At 39.2% G+C, this 15,072-nt stretch overlaps 1 pseudogene; it reads left to right on the top strand.

Annotated features, from left to right (window-relative positions):
* The first annotated feature begins 10,330 nt into the window (after positions 1-10,330).
* On the top strand, positions 10,331-10,915 carry LOC123454078 (annotated as a pseudogene).
* Positions 10,916-15,072: the final 4,157 nt, after the last annotated feature.

Genomic DNA, 15,072 nt, shown 5'->3' with positions numbered 1-15,072 from the left:
AGAAGTCACTTTAGAAAGGCAGAATTTTCATTTTAAGGAAGGTTTCTCTGAATAAGTTCTATGGCTTCAGGAATTGGCTATCTAAAATGATGAAATCTGAAAAGGCAAATGGCTCCTTTCCAGTGGTGAAGAGGGTGCTGAGTTCTCTCTGTGTCAATTGTCTGGACACCACATACCCATCTGCCTTTATTAGGCTCTTAGTAGAGTTCTGAACTATCTGATCCATTATGGTGATAGCATAGTGGTTGTGATCAACAAACCCTCATTTTACTTACTCATGGCCTCAAAAATAAGGAACAACATGCTGCCAACTCATATGTCAAAAAGAAACTAGGAAAATGCACTCAACACAAAATGAATGGTAAATGTATTATCATAAGATACTTTGAGAATAATAGAGCAAAAAGACCAAAAAATGACCACGTTCACACAGGTCTTATTACAGTAAATATTCTTAATCATTATATTTTTCATAATCATTAGAATTAAGGTAAGGAGATACAACTTGTTACTTTGCGATATCAAGAAACTCCAAGGCCATTTGTTCAAAACTTGTTGGACATTTGGCTGTCTGAATTCTTCTTTTTCCTTCCATATTCTATTCAAAAACTGTGATTTATTATTATCAATATCTTAATATGCTTATAAGAATTTATATATTTTTATATATGAAAAAACATTGCATATATAGCCTATGGCATTATCCAAATGTTAGTGTCCATTATGTTTTTAGATAAGGGGGGAATAAAGTTTTACTGAGAAGTTTCTGTATTTAACATGTAGATAAGTCTTTAGAAATCTGTCTGATTTCTTGCCTACAGGATGGTGTACTGGAAATGTATTCCTTCCCTGGACTTCATGTAGGATAAGAAACACAAGAGCATAGAGGAATTGGAATGGTAGAGTAAATTTGCCATTTAAGACGTGCACAATCACATTAGGAGATATATCATCAACGCCGGTAAATACAGTAATGAGCAACCCCAGAATCCTCTCAGAGCACCGTGATTCTCATTATCTGTGGCCTGCAGTTACAGATGAAAACACAGCTACGCCCCTGCTGACTTACACACCGTGTGGTTGATTAGGTGCGGGGGTGACCAAGTCTAGGTGGTTTCTCTCAATTGTCAAAAGCAAAGTAGGCATGGTTATTTTGTGCAAGTAAAGCCACAAAAAATGACAGCCTGTTTCCCACAGATCCTATGACATTGAGTAAGTACTCATGAGGATGTTAGAATTGAAATAGGAAAGCTAGTTTGTAAAACCATTTATTTATTTACACATGCACAGGCATGCCAGGATCTCTTGTCACTGCAAACTGGATGCTTGGGCTTGTTTTTGTGTCCAGCTTTATGTGTGTGGCTAGGAAATTGAACCCTGGCCTTCAGACTTTACAATCAACAGCCTTTAACCTCTAAGCCACCTCCTCAGCCTCCCAGGAAAACTCTTAAAATCTAACTAAATCTCTATTAGCAAAATATTTTCCTCGAGTAAACAAAAGCCTGACCTACTTTTTGGAGGTAGAGCCAATCTCTAGACAAGCCAGATCAAGCCTGGAACCCCCAAAGAAAGTTGAGTCCCTGTCTGTAAGAAACATCATTTAGCCTTAGTTTTTAAGGGTACTCATGTTATTGCCCACTGTTCATCAAAAGGGTCTACTACCCTTTGCCATGTAATCACACAGTCAGCAAACATAATTACTAACACTAGTTCTAGAAGACCTGAGCCATCACTGTAGTCCTACAGTCAGGGAAGGGATCAGATAGCAAATGGAGTTTTTATTCCAGTTATCTTTATAATGAGTCCAGTGAGTCACTGAACCCACTGTACAGTTATTTGCTCAGTTCCAAAAATATAACTGGAATAGACGTTCTTTTCAGGGGAGAGAATCTCCACCTTAGTTCACTAACCAACGGAGTGAGGAGTGTTAAGGTGGGCGGCCTCAGGTTGAAGACAGTACAATTTCCTCTACTTTCAGTAACAGTAAGTGGACAGTAATATCCCCGTCCCTGGTGGCAGCAGAGGGGTTCTTGCTACTGTAAGGGACTTGAAGCATAAGGGAGGAGGAGCAATCCCCACCACCGCCACGTTCTCTCTCTGGGAGAAGACAGACAGATGAGAATGATGGCGGGAGTTAACAGTTGAACCAAGCGGTGACTGCAGTCGTGGCCGCTGTACCGATGAAACAGGCAAAGCCAGGCCGTTCAGTCACCTGCTGTGCCACAGGTGATTTGCCAGGTGCTTTTTCATCCATCCCCGCTTAAAGCCCCACCAGAATCAGCTTGCTTTCTTCTGGCAGGGCCAACAATTTAACTCCATCATTCCTCCTCAGGGACGTGCCAACTCTCCATCCCTGGGACAGAATTTGGGATTTGGATTGTCTTTTCCTTCTACAAGTATCGTAGTTTCCTTTGATGTTACTAATGCATGCTTAGGGGCAACTGCATTAGATGCATTTACATGTTAGAGTACATCAAGTAAATGTGAGGGAAATACAGGACCCTTCACCTTGAATAAAATTTTTAGAGGTTCTCTGATTTGGAGTATGTCAGGATATCTCTTTTTAAAATGAGGAATAACTTCATGTGTTTGGCTCCTCCACTGGCAGCTTGGAGTCAACACATTTCTCACATAGGTGTGTTACTGAGGCTCATTGAATGAGTGAGCAAAGATTTGCTAGTGCTAGCTACTCTTCCTCTGTATGTTATATGTGTACATACATGTTCATATGGTTATGTGTGCATGTAAGTATAAATGCATATTCATGTGTTGTATTTATTTGGAAGAAATCTGAGAGAGAAAGAGGCAAAGAGAGAGTGTCTATGGATGCAGCAGGGCCTCTAGTCACTGCAAACTGGAATTCATATGGAGTCTCAGGGTGGCCTCAAATTCACAGTGACCCTCCTACCTCTGCCACCCAAGTGCTGGGATTAAAGGTGTGGGCCACTATACACAGCTAGCCTTGTTTGTTGAGACATGATTTTTTTAATGAACTAGAGTGCACCACTTTGGCTAGACTAGCTATTCAGCAATTCCTAGAGATCCTGTCTTTGGCTCTCTAACGCTGGGATTACAAGTGCACTGTCACACCTGGGTTTTATACAGGTTCTGGGAATTCAAACTCTGGTTGTGGTGCTTGCGTTATCAAGCACTTTACCAGCTGAACCATTTACCTACCAAATCTCCAACATCTGTAGCTTTGATTGGGGCTCAGAAAAAGATAAGGCTCTTTAATAGTCCCAGGCTGCCTTGTGAGCTATTATGCTTGCTTGACCATATTACACAACAGATCAAATGATGCTTAAAGTAACAGTGGGAGAGTGGTGAGGTCCAGAGCCTATGTCAGTTACCCAGGAGAAAGTACTCAGTCTTAATTACAGTGGACATTCGGTGAGCACTCTGAAAGTGGGCAGGCATCACATCATGGGCCCTCTTTGAGACATCCTTGCAGGGCAATAGTGAAGATGATTTTAACTCTGGAGCTTACTGTGCACTTTTCCTAGAAGGCAAAACTGGTGAGAAGTTGAATTATGTTAAAAAATGCTAACAAATGTTTTGGCTGGATGAGGAAGGATTTTGAAGGAAGAAGATTTTAATATCTTTGTGAAAGCAGATGATATTAAAAACCAAGTGTGGGGGAGGAGCTGGAGAGATGGCTTAGCTGTTAAGGTGCTTGCCTGCAAAGCCAAAGGACCCAGGTTTAATTCACCAGGACACACATAAGCCAAAAGCACAAAGTGACATACACATCTGGAGTTTATTACAGTGGCTGCAGGCCCTGTATTCTCTCTTGCTCTGTCTTCTTTCTCTCTCAAATAAATAAATAAAAGTAAATCAAGTGGGTAGGATGAACTGTTAGATGGATATCATCCAGGTCAACCCTATTAGAGCCCAGTGGCTCTAATAAACTAACAAACTGAGTATACAGCCAGCCATAAACAAGAGTGGGCTCACCAACATGGTATTCACTTACCACACCTGACCTCACCTAAAAAGTCCACAAGATTATTCTCATAAGACTGTGATGAAGATACCTGAATCATCTCCCTGTATCTTGTCTTAATTTTATTAAGGGAGGGGATTTATTAAGAGATTTATATCATATGATTAGGAAGGTTGAGCAGCCCCTGTACACTTTCTGCAAGCTATATGCCTGGACACCTGAACCATATCTTATTCCAAGCAAAGGCCTCAGAACCTTGAAAGCCACTGGAAGCAGTCTCAATGTAAGGCTGAAATCCTCAGCACGGGGGGGATGCTTGTGTAACCTGGCATTCAGAGTCAGAGTGGTGGCAGTCCTCCATGACCAAGGCAGAGGGAAAACCACCCATCCCAGTAGCTGAAGTGAACTTTATCTTCCTTCAAGGACCCTTGTAATTGGAAGATTCCCATCTACTCTACTCAGAACCTCATGCTTTTTTTTTGGGGGGGGGTGAATGTCATACCCCAAGAAATGTGTTTGCAAGTTGCTAAATATTCTTTAATCTAGGAAGATCGATACCTAAATATAAAACTCACATTTTTGTGCTTTTTAAATTACAAACATAATTTATATGGATGTATCATGTGTTGGTCCCATCATTTCCCTCCTCCTTGCCCCATTCTGCAGGAGGCCCACTTCAGTGGGGTTGCTATCATTCTCCTTGGGGCCGTGGGTTACACATTGTAGGAGCAGAAGTTATTGGGTGGAGGCAGTGCCTCTGGGCATGATGTCCCAACATGGGTTCTTATAATCTTTCTGCCCCCACTTCTGAAAAATCCCCTGTGCCCTGGTGGATGTGTTTTAAGTCTACTTCATTGATCTGGAGCTCTGCTTTGGTAAGTGTTAAGTATCCTCAGCATCTGTCTTCATCACTCTGGCACTGATTGTCAAGCTCCCCATGGGAGGAGCACTCTTGCTCAGCTCCACACTTCCTCTGTGGTTTCACTTTGGCCTTGGATGAAATATGAGGGTTGGCTTATCTCCTTGGGTCTTTCTACCTTCTGAAAAATGAAAACAGATTTTCCAATGAAGACTGAAGTCAGCAAAGGTGAAACTGGATTCATATCATTAATTTAGGGGGATTTTGATGGCTGTGGCCCCTTTTTTAGTCAAAGACTAGTGGGAGCTTGTTACTGGAGAGCATAATTTTTGTCTCCATAGTATTCAGACCTGGTTCCCATGTCCGGATATGGGTTCCTTTCCATTGAGCTGATTGCTTAGCCAATCTGAAAGCCATTGGTTACCACCAAGACTGTGTGCCACCATTCCGCTGCTACGTACTTTTTTCAGACTGGTTGTTTCTCAGTATCTTAGACTCCTGCTTGTTCACAACCTTGTTGGTCATTTCCCCCAGCAGCTCATGTAGCACTTTCCAGCACTAGATGAACGAATTGTCTGGGGACTGGCTCTCTTCTAGAATCCAGCCAGGTCTTTCCATATTCTGTGTCAGAAGCATATGATATCTTCAGCAATATGGTTTTACTATTTACCTTGGGCAGGTAGATGCTTTGACAGAAGCCTGTCTTGTTGTGGGGATCTCATAGGTCTCTCCTCAACTCAACTCAACTCAATTGATCAACGTCTCACTGCGGGTACCACCAATTTCTGGTATTGGGAGGTACATGCCAGAGAAAAAAAAGTAAGCTTCATCCCACTCTCTCCAGGGCCCTTTTTTTCTGATGCTTCCTATATATTTCTGTTGAGGGTTACATCTTTTGGTTTACCTTCAAGGAGAAAGGTTTCTATGGTACCAGTTCATTTGGGGTTTAGTTTTGTGTTTATTTTGCCCCACAACCTCCTCTTCTCTTTACCCCCAAAACCCTCCATCTCTATTGCCTGGGCTCATTGATCTATGAAGTTGCTCATCCAGTATGCCAGCAACTCAGTCTGATCTGGGGTAGGAACCACAGGTGAGTGAGAGCATGTCACATTTGTCTGTCTGTGATTGTGTGGAGTTGCTGAGTGTTCTCTGTTCTATGTCCATCCATTTTCCTACAAATTTCATTGTATCATTTTTTTTCTTACTGCTGAGGAGAGTTCCATTTTGTATATGTACCCCAACTTTGTTATTCATTCGTGCAATGATGGGCACCTGGGAAGATTCCAGTTGTTATGACTTTATGAATTGAGCAGCTGAAAACATGGATGAGCAAATATCTTTGTAGTGTACCAAAGTTTTGGTCCTCACGTCCCACACAAAAGCTGAAAGCGGTAGAGGTCTTCAAGTAATCCCAGTATGCCTATAGCAAGCAGGGAGACAGAAAAGTTCTCTGAGTCTTGCTGTGAAGAGTGATCAGTGAGAGATCCTGCCTCAAATGAAGTTAAAAACAAGAAGTGACCTGACAGTTGTTGTCAGACCTCCAGATGGTGCAATGTGGTGGCATGGGTGCATCTGAAGTCACACAACAACACTAGGTCAATAATTTAAACATGTATTTGAATACCAAAATATATATTCAATTCAAAACATAATTCTGTATATTATAAATATATAATTATATAAAATTTAAATGAAAATATTTAGGAATTATGATTCTGACTTGTAGCTCCTTGAAAAAGTAATATTACTTACTCAGTAAAACTTATACTCAGTAAAAAATTATAAAGTTTATATTGCTACTAAGCTGGTGAATATTTAAAATATTTATTTTTAGAGGCTGTTAGTGGTTTTGGTAAATTTATATTTCACTTTTACAGTATTATTTGAAAGGAGAGCCAATGTCTGTATGTGACCTCAAGTTTCTGCCTTGGATAAGTACTATATTTTATTAATTTCTTTATTTTCAAGGAGAGAGAGAGGAGAAAGAGAGAGAAAATGGGTGCACTAAGGCCTCTAGCTTCTGTAACTGAATCCTAGATGCATGCAACACATTGTGTATCTGACTTTATGTCAGTACTAGGTAATTGAACCCAGTTCATTAGGCTTTGATGGCAAGTGTCATATCTGCTGAGCACTTGATCCAGCTCCTGTGTTTTCTTTTTAAGGCCAAAAAATCATTTTCACAAATATTATTTTATTTGCTGTTGGATTTCCTTAAACTGAATATTTTTTTTTTTATTTGCCCTGTGAGGACTATGGAAGGCTTCTCTTCTTTTTGCTGCACAGAAACAAGCATATTCTAGTATTATAGACATTGTCCTTGAGAAGCCAACTTCTCCAAATCAGTACTCACATTTTGCTGATTTTATGATAATATTCTTCATTATAATAGTGAACATTGAAACTGATTTGATATAGACAAAATGTCCTTATGTGGTAATCTGCCATTTAGTAGGCAATGACATTTTGAAATACTTTGTTATACATACCTATCATAGTGTGACTGAACTTTTTTCTGTGTAAGCATTCAATACACCATTTTGTTTAGAGTATTTCTCCTGACAAAACTCTTCCATTACTTACATTTTCATTATTGTTTTATTTGTGTGTGTATGGTATGCATGTGTGCATGCGTGTTCATACATGTAGGGGTGCATGTGTCTGTGCAGGTGCACCTGCACATGTATGTGTGTGTGAAATATTGATACCAGAAAGTCCTAGCATGTAGATTACAGTCCCACACCACTACACTTGGCATTTATGTTGGAATGCAAAGTTACATTCTCATGCTGACATGGCTAGCAATTTACCAAACTGAGCCAGCTTCCCACACTTACCTCTTATTTTGATCAATATTAAACGATATTGTGGATGGTAGAGTGAAATTATCAAGATTTATTTTGGGATTAATTCACTGTAATTACCCCACACAGAATAAACAGCTTCAGTATACTCATCATATTGGAAACATTTTTTCCATTAGAATTATCTTTAAGCCCAAGTATTTCTTTTAGTCTTAAGTATCTTTTAATTGAGATAGTCATTTCATCAAAATAAATTAATATTATGCCACCTTGAAATTAGACATAATTTTTCTCAAGTGACTTTCAGGGATAGTAATTGTGACTCTCAAGGCTATAATGATAGGGTGTGTTTTGGAATTGGATGATCTATGGGAAAAGCATTTTTCCAGAATCCAATGGTCTATTAATAATTAATTAATTTTCTTATTAAAGACGTTAATATTTGGGGCTGCAGAGGTTGCTCAGTAAATGATATTGTAGGAAACAAAGACATTTCCAGTAGTGTTTCCAGAAAACTTTTATGAGAATGTGGTAAGTACTGCTCGGAACACAGCTCTAAATGTGGTAAAAACCTTGTGAAGCATGAAACTGGTTACTTTTAATAAGAATGTACCCAGAAAAGGATTAAAATAAAACAGGACTTACGACACAGAAAATGTGATATTATTACAGAAATATTTATGTGGATTCAAAATTTTGTTATAATTTGTTATTATATGTTTGCATATGAGGCAGTCCTTAAGCACAATGGCATATAGATTATAAAATGGCATTTTCTGTAAGATATGCAGAATTTGTAGTGAATTTAAAAGTTAAGAAATCCTCTGCTGAAATTATGAGAGGGGAAAATTTAGACAAATGCAGACTTGGTTTCAAAACAGCACATAATTCACAGGTTAAATATATTATTCCCTTTTCTAAAACTTTTTAAATAAAAATAATTGTACAATAATTTGGAGCAAAAGATAAATTATAAAAATATTTATACTTTTACAAGTAACTGTGAAGGAATTATCTCTGAAAATCAGCATTTAGATAAGTAATAGAACTTCTATAGAACTTCTTCACTAGCTTTAAAAATTCTTATGAACAGATATTCCCAGCCATGCTATCTTCTTTCTTTTCCTTACCTTACAAAATATTCCACCTTTAAGGACAATTACTCATACCAGTTTTCAATTAAAAAAAAATGCTAGATATATTTTGTAGGTAACTATCTCTTGACCCTGTGACTAGATTCCATATATTACCTCAAATATGTTATTTTTCCATTTTATTTTGTGAATTGTGGATATATTTCCTTTATGCATATGTACTAACAATCTTTTGGATATAGACTTTCTTTTAGAATATTTTATTTATATATTTATTAAAGAGAGAGAGAAAGAAACAGATATACAGTGAACAATAGAAATGATGCACCAGGGCCTCCGACAGATGAACTACAGATGAATGATTCACCTTGTGCATGTGGCTTTACAGGATACTGGGGAATTGAACTTGGTCCTTAGGCTTTGCAGGCAAGCTCTTTAACCTCTGAGCCATCTTTTCAGGCCTGGAGGTTTTTTTTTGTTTTTTGTTTTTTTTTTCCAGGTAGGTTCTCAGTCTAACCCAGGCTGACCTGGAATTCACTATAGGGTCTCAGGGTGGCCTTGAACTCACAGAAATCCTCCTACCTCTGTCTCCTGAGTGCTGGGATTAAAGGCCTGTGGCACCACACAGGCAAGATTTTTTTATTTATGTAAAAATTATGGTACTGAATACAGGCCTTTGATATACATTGTTTATTTCATGTAATTTAGTCTCATTTCTAAGCCAGCATGGTGGGTCTACTTCATAGCTTCTTAGAGTAGAATATTCCATTATAGTCAAAATGACAACTCTTCTGGCCTCAGTTTTCGACCGTGTAGTGGATGACAGGTTTGGGGTTCAAGTTTATAACAAAATTGAGGCTGTTACAAACACTGCTATGCAAATCATCATTCTTACATCTTGGCATGCTTAGTTTTGAGGGTGCTGTGATCTCTGCTGCAGATCTCAGCAAGAACACAAGGCTAAATGTCAAGGACTGGAGTGACAGAGTCCAGGATGTAGGGCAGTAAATGCTACCCTCGCGAGCTCCTGCGCTTTCAGCATTCAGTGGAGAAGTTACCAGGGAGAGCATGCCAAGCATGTGCTTCAGTGGAAGTGGGACACAGCAAAAGAATTAAGCAGAATTCAGTTTTCTTACACGGAGAAAGATAGGGGAGTACAGATTCACATGGAGCAATAATGAAAATGAGTAATTGTCAGTCCTGGCTTATTTTCAACACTATATAATTATAAATAAAATTGTAAATTTAAAATGGAATTATTTTAGGTTTCTTAATGCACACACTCATATATAGTTTGTTACTTTGTTGTACATATTTTGTGACAAAGTATCACAAAATGTTTAAGATTTAAGGCACATAATTTGTGACTTTAACTGTTTTCAGACATAACAATTAGAATAAATTGTTTCCTCATCATTAGGAGAAAGTACCTTTTGGTCAATGAGACTACTTTTTTATGCTTGTAGTATATGTAATTCTTTTTTATTAGTTATGGACATAGTATACAAGCAGCATTTATGATCAGGTAAGCAAGCCCAAAAGCTAGCCTCATTTTGGAAATATTATTTACTTACAAATATGATTTTAGGAGTTCATTTTCTTTGCTGGACACTGGGTAGGCCCCTACACCATGGAGATCTGGACTTTCAAGCACGTTTTTGATCACTTGTAGGAAACTCTTACTATCGCTGCCATGCAGGAATACCCAAACCCGATGAACCTGAGTGTGGTTGGCATTGACGTGCCCCACCGATGCATAGATCCTTCTGGAAAGCTTACAGCCACAGGCTTCTCAGGACAGAGTGGGGGCTGGCCTCCTTCGTGAAGTCTCTTGTTGGTGCAGCAAGAACTGAAATAATATGAGCAGGAGCACTCTGTGGCTGACCCGGTGAAGAGGACAGCGCCTCTGAACTCTGCAGTTATTCACGTTTCTCATAAGTGATTTCAACAAATGCAAGTTGGGTCATCGAGGCTCTGGTGTGTTTTGTGCCAGGATTGTTTTGACCCAGGAAACCATAATCACTGTGAAAGAAGTCAACCAGAGCAGCTCCCTCCCAGGACTGATGGCCAGCGCCCAATCTCATATTGAGAGGAAAGGCCGAGAAGCAATGGAGTGCGTGATCCTTAAGTTAATGCCAAGATTGAGGAACTTGTCTCTTTGGCAAGAGGATGCCCAAGATCTCCTATAGTGGCAGCTTCACTGGGAGAGACATGACCGCCAAGACCTGTCCCAGGGTCTCCAAGCTAACAGCGTATTTATCCGTTATTTAAAAAAAAAGAAAAAGAGCATGGCACTTCACCAGGATCCCAGCTGGAACCGGGAGAAGTTGGGGGAAATGAGCTTTCATGGTGAACCTGGTACCAGCACAAGGGTGAAGGAGATAGACACAGAGAACACTCAACTCCTACCAAACCAGATATCCAGAGACACAGAGGTTCCCAAGACCCCATCACTGAAGCAGACCTAAAATGAACCCAACATGGCTCAGGGAAATTTGCGGAAGAGGAGACGGAAAGATTGTTAGAGCCACAAGTTGAGACATTATGCACAGAGACATTGCCTCTTCCCCATAACTGATGGCTAACCCCATCAGGCACGACCCACATTCCCCAATGAGGAGGGTCCATGCGGATGGGGGAGAACAGGGAGGAGGCTAACGATACCAACATGGCTGTTTATACACTGTGTACATAACTAATAATAATGATAATGATAATAATAATAAAGAATGGAAAGAGATGATCAAAAAATATTTTAGATAATTTTTGTTGTTTAAATGAGGTGGGGTAAGGCTATGACTTGATGAAAATAAAAGGTGTGGGGCTTTGAAATCAAAAGGGTCCTGTGAGGCTAGAGTGGCTTGAAGCGACTGTTTGATTTTGAGGGCTGTGGTGCTCATGTGAACAACTAACAGCTTTTGTAAAGTACTGTAAGAAATTGATACTGATCTTGAGTCTCCGGGGGGCGCTCTTCAGGGCTGGCTCTCTGCCTGGCTGTGGATTGAGCCCGCAACACTGCAGTCCTCCCCTCATCTCCTCCCCTCCGCTTGGTGCACACAGCCGCCTTACTGCTTGCTGTAGCTACATGGCATGCTTGTGAGGAGAACCTGTGTGCTTCAGGTGACAGCAATTTGTGTAAAATAACTGGCTCTGCTAAGAACCATGGTGTTTCAATTTGGTACTTAAATGACATCTTTGGGGTGTAAATTAGCATTAGCATATGTATGTATGACTCCAACAGAAACATTATTTTGTTGTGTTAAAGAGTACTGTATTGATTTGCCAAAGGTTTTTTTTTTAACTTAGTACATTTCTCACCTTCCTTGAAAAAATTATGATTTCATAGAGTAAGGGAGAAAAATGATTGCTGTGAGCAAATACACTTATGATTTAGTTTTCACAATTAAATAGCTTCAAGTGAAGTAAAATCTTTTATCACTGTAACTTTAATAGTTAAGGTTGTCAAGTAAATCTAAACAAATTTCTATTCTTTTGGTGTTTCTTGTGTTCTAAATCCTAGAGTATCTTTCTTGATCAAGAATAGAAATAAAGGGGCTGGAGAGATGGCTTAGCAGTTACGGCACTTGCCTGAGAAGATTAAGGGCCCAGTTAGTTCCCTAGTACCCACACAAGCCAGACGCACAAGGGGCACTCTACAGTTTGTTTGCAGTGGCTGGAGGCCCTGGCATGTCCACTCTTTCTCTATTTGCCTCCTTCTCTTTCTCCCCAATAAATAAATAAATAAAATATTTTCAAAAAAGAAATGAAAAATATATAAAATGAATAGAAATAAAAATTGTAATGTGAGTTCTGGTGTCAGCCATTAAAATCATTCCCCATTTGTTAGAATGGGAATAAAATTATTGTCATAATACTTATATAGAGTAATCTTATTCTCTTTTAAATCCCAAAAGATCTATTTTTCTAAAAGGTTGTTAAGACTCTTGATAAATGATGATGTTAAGCCTATCGAGCCTTATTATACTGTGGTAATAAAAGGACTGTGGTCCTTTGATTAGTTATTTTTTTTCATCACTGTGACAAAACACCCGGAAAGGGGAGCTTCAGGTAGGAAGCGCTTGTGTTGGCTAACAGCTTTGGGGAAGTTTCAGTCCATCGTGTTGGAAAAGAAGCAGAGTTTACAATGGTGGAAATTTGTGGTCGAGAATCTTCATGTGGCACTGACCAGGAAGCAGCGTATACAAACATGGATTCAGAAGTGGCTATCGCCTTCCAAGACACCTCTTGTGACCTGTTGCTTCCATAACCTCCCAAAACAATGTGCCAGCTGGAATCAAGTGGCCAAAAACCTAATCCTGGCTGGAGATGGCTCAGCAGTTAAGATACTTACCCTCCATAGAAATAGTAAAATAGAAGAATCTGAGGTCACCAGTAAATGTTACTAAGGCTTTACAGAAAAGTATGTGAAAACAACAAAAAGTCCAAAGTTAAAAGCTGGAGATATAAAATTCTAACATTTTAGTCTACAACTTAAGCCTCAGATAAACAAGGAAGCGTCATTTTGAAGTAGGTTGCTACAGCAGCTGCTCGGGGCTCACGGGTGAGTGTTGTGATGTGCCGAGCCACAGTAGTCAAAGAAGATGAGTCTGATTTGAGTCAAACAGAATTAATTCCAACCAATTTTACTGGGGGAAGTGTGCAAAGTATAATAACCAGGTGTGTTACTTAATTTTATGTATCCATACATAAGATTTAACATGTATAATACAGAATCAAAAATATAGTATGGTATTACTTCTTTTAAATGAACATTTTGTTTTTATTTAAAAAATATGGGAATGTATATTTATTGTATATTTTATGCAATTTTCCAAATATGTCAATATATGGAAATGATTATTTGAAGAAGATTGGCACTGAGCAGGGCACTAAAAGATCCTGAACTTCTGAACTTTACTTCTCCAGATGACTGGTGTTTATGTGTTTTCATCTACATGTGTGCTCATGTGTGTGTGTATGTGTTTGGAGATTGTGTGTGATATGGTGTGCTATGTGCATATGTGTGTGAGTAGATGCTTGTGCCCCATGCACATGTGTGCTGAGACCAGAGCAGAGCATCAGGTGTCCTCTCCCATTGCTTATCAGCCTTTCTGAAAGGGAGAGTCTTGTGCTTAACCCAGAGCTGCCTTTTTCCATCCGGCTGGCTGACCTGTGAGCCTCAGCACTTCTACTATCTCTTTTTTTGAAAAGGCTCATGTTGTAGGTGTGTGTGCCCATGCCCACCTATTCACCTGAGCTCTGGGGATGGAACTCAAGGCAAAACAAACCATCTCAGGCCCTCATCCTTGTGGGGCAAGAGGTCTTAGCCATTGAACCATTTCCCCAAGTCCTCATCTACTTTCTCAGAGTTGTAGCCACATTTAACAATGTCTTCAAATTGTTCTATTTTATATCTCTCTATTGATGAAAATTGCAATAATGCTTATCACCTAAACAAGCATTGCATGTCATTGCTTTGGAATCACTATAAATCTAGAGCAAAACCATGCACCTATTTTATCATTGCTTGTATGGGTAGTTTGTTTACTGGCAGGAAAATATGTCAGTGTGAACTACCTGAGGTCTGTAAGAGCCAGTGAGAGTAGAGTTATTTGGAATTTGATTGAGAAGCCTTAGGGTTACGTGATTCTGCAGCTCATTTCAAAGCTATCTGAGAAAAATATATTAAGGCTGAAAGACACAGTATTTCCAGAAATCTCACGCTCCAACCATGACTATAATCAAAATTCTGCAGATATTTTCTGATGTATGGAATATTTACATTAAAAATATTATTTAGTTATTTATTTATTTGCAAGCAGAGAGATGCGGTGGGTATGTGTGTGTCAGGGCCTCAGGACAGTTCACACAAACTCTAGGTGCTTGCTCCACTGTACACGCGGCTTTACATGGGTACTGGGAATCGAATCTGGGTCATTAGGCTTTTCAGGCAACCCTTTAAATACTGAGCCATCTGTCCTGCCTGGAATTTTACATCTCTGATTAAGTAAATATTTCAACAGAAATAATTATGTAAAGTTAGTATTGTATGCAAGAGTAAAATAAAAACTAATCAATGTAAGGAAATAACATATGATAGTCATTCTGAATTTTCCACTTAAACTTTAACATGCATTGTCCAAGATTACGTGAACATTTCTTTTTACAAAAAATCAAATACATACACACAAAGAGAGAGAGAGAGAGAGAGAGAGAGACAGACTGCTTTTCAAGTTTGCCCACTTATCAAAAATATGTTCCTTTACTCTTAAGCATGTTGCAAACCAGGACCTGGTGTTATCTTTCTCTGTGTTACTTTCTGTTCCCTTGTATGGTCTGTCTTATATTTCACTGACTTTCTGGAGAGAATTT

The sequence above is a fragment of the Jaculus jaculus genome, chromosome 13, assembly GCF_020740685.1.
Source record: "Jaculus jaculus isolate mJacJac1 chromosome 13, mJacJac1.mat.Y.cur, whole genome shotgun sequence".
NCBI classification, from domain to species: Eukaryota; Metazoa; Chordata; class Mammalia; order Rodentia; family Dipodidae; genus Jaculus; species Jaculus jaculus.
Note: the sequence above shows the minus strand (reverse complement) of the source record. Positions and strands in the feature narration are given on the sequence as shown.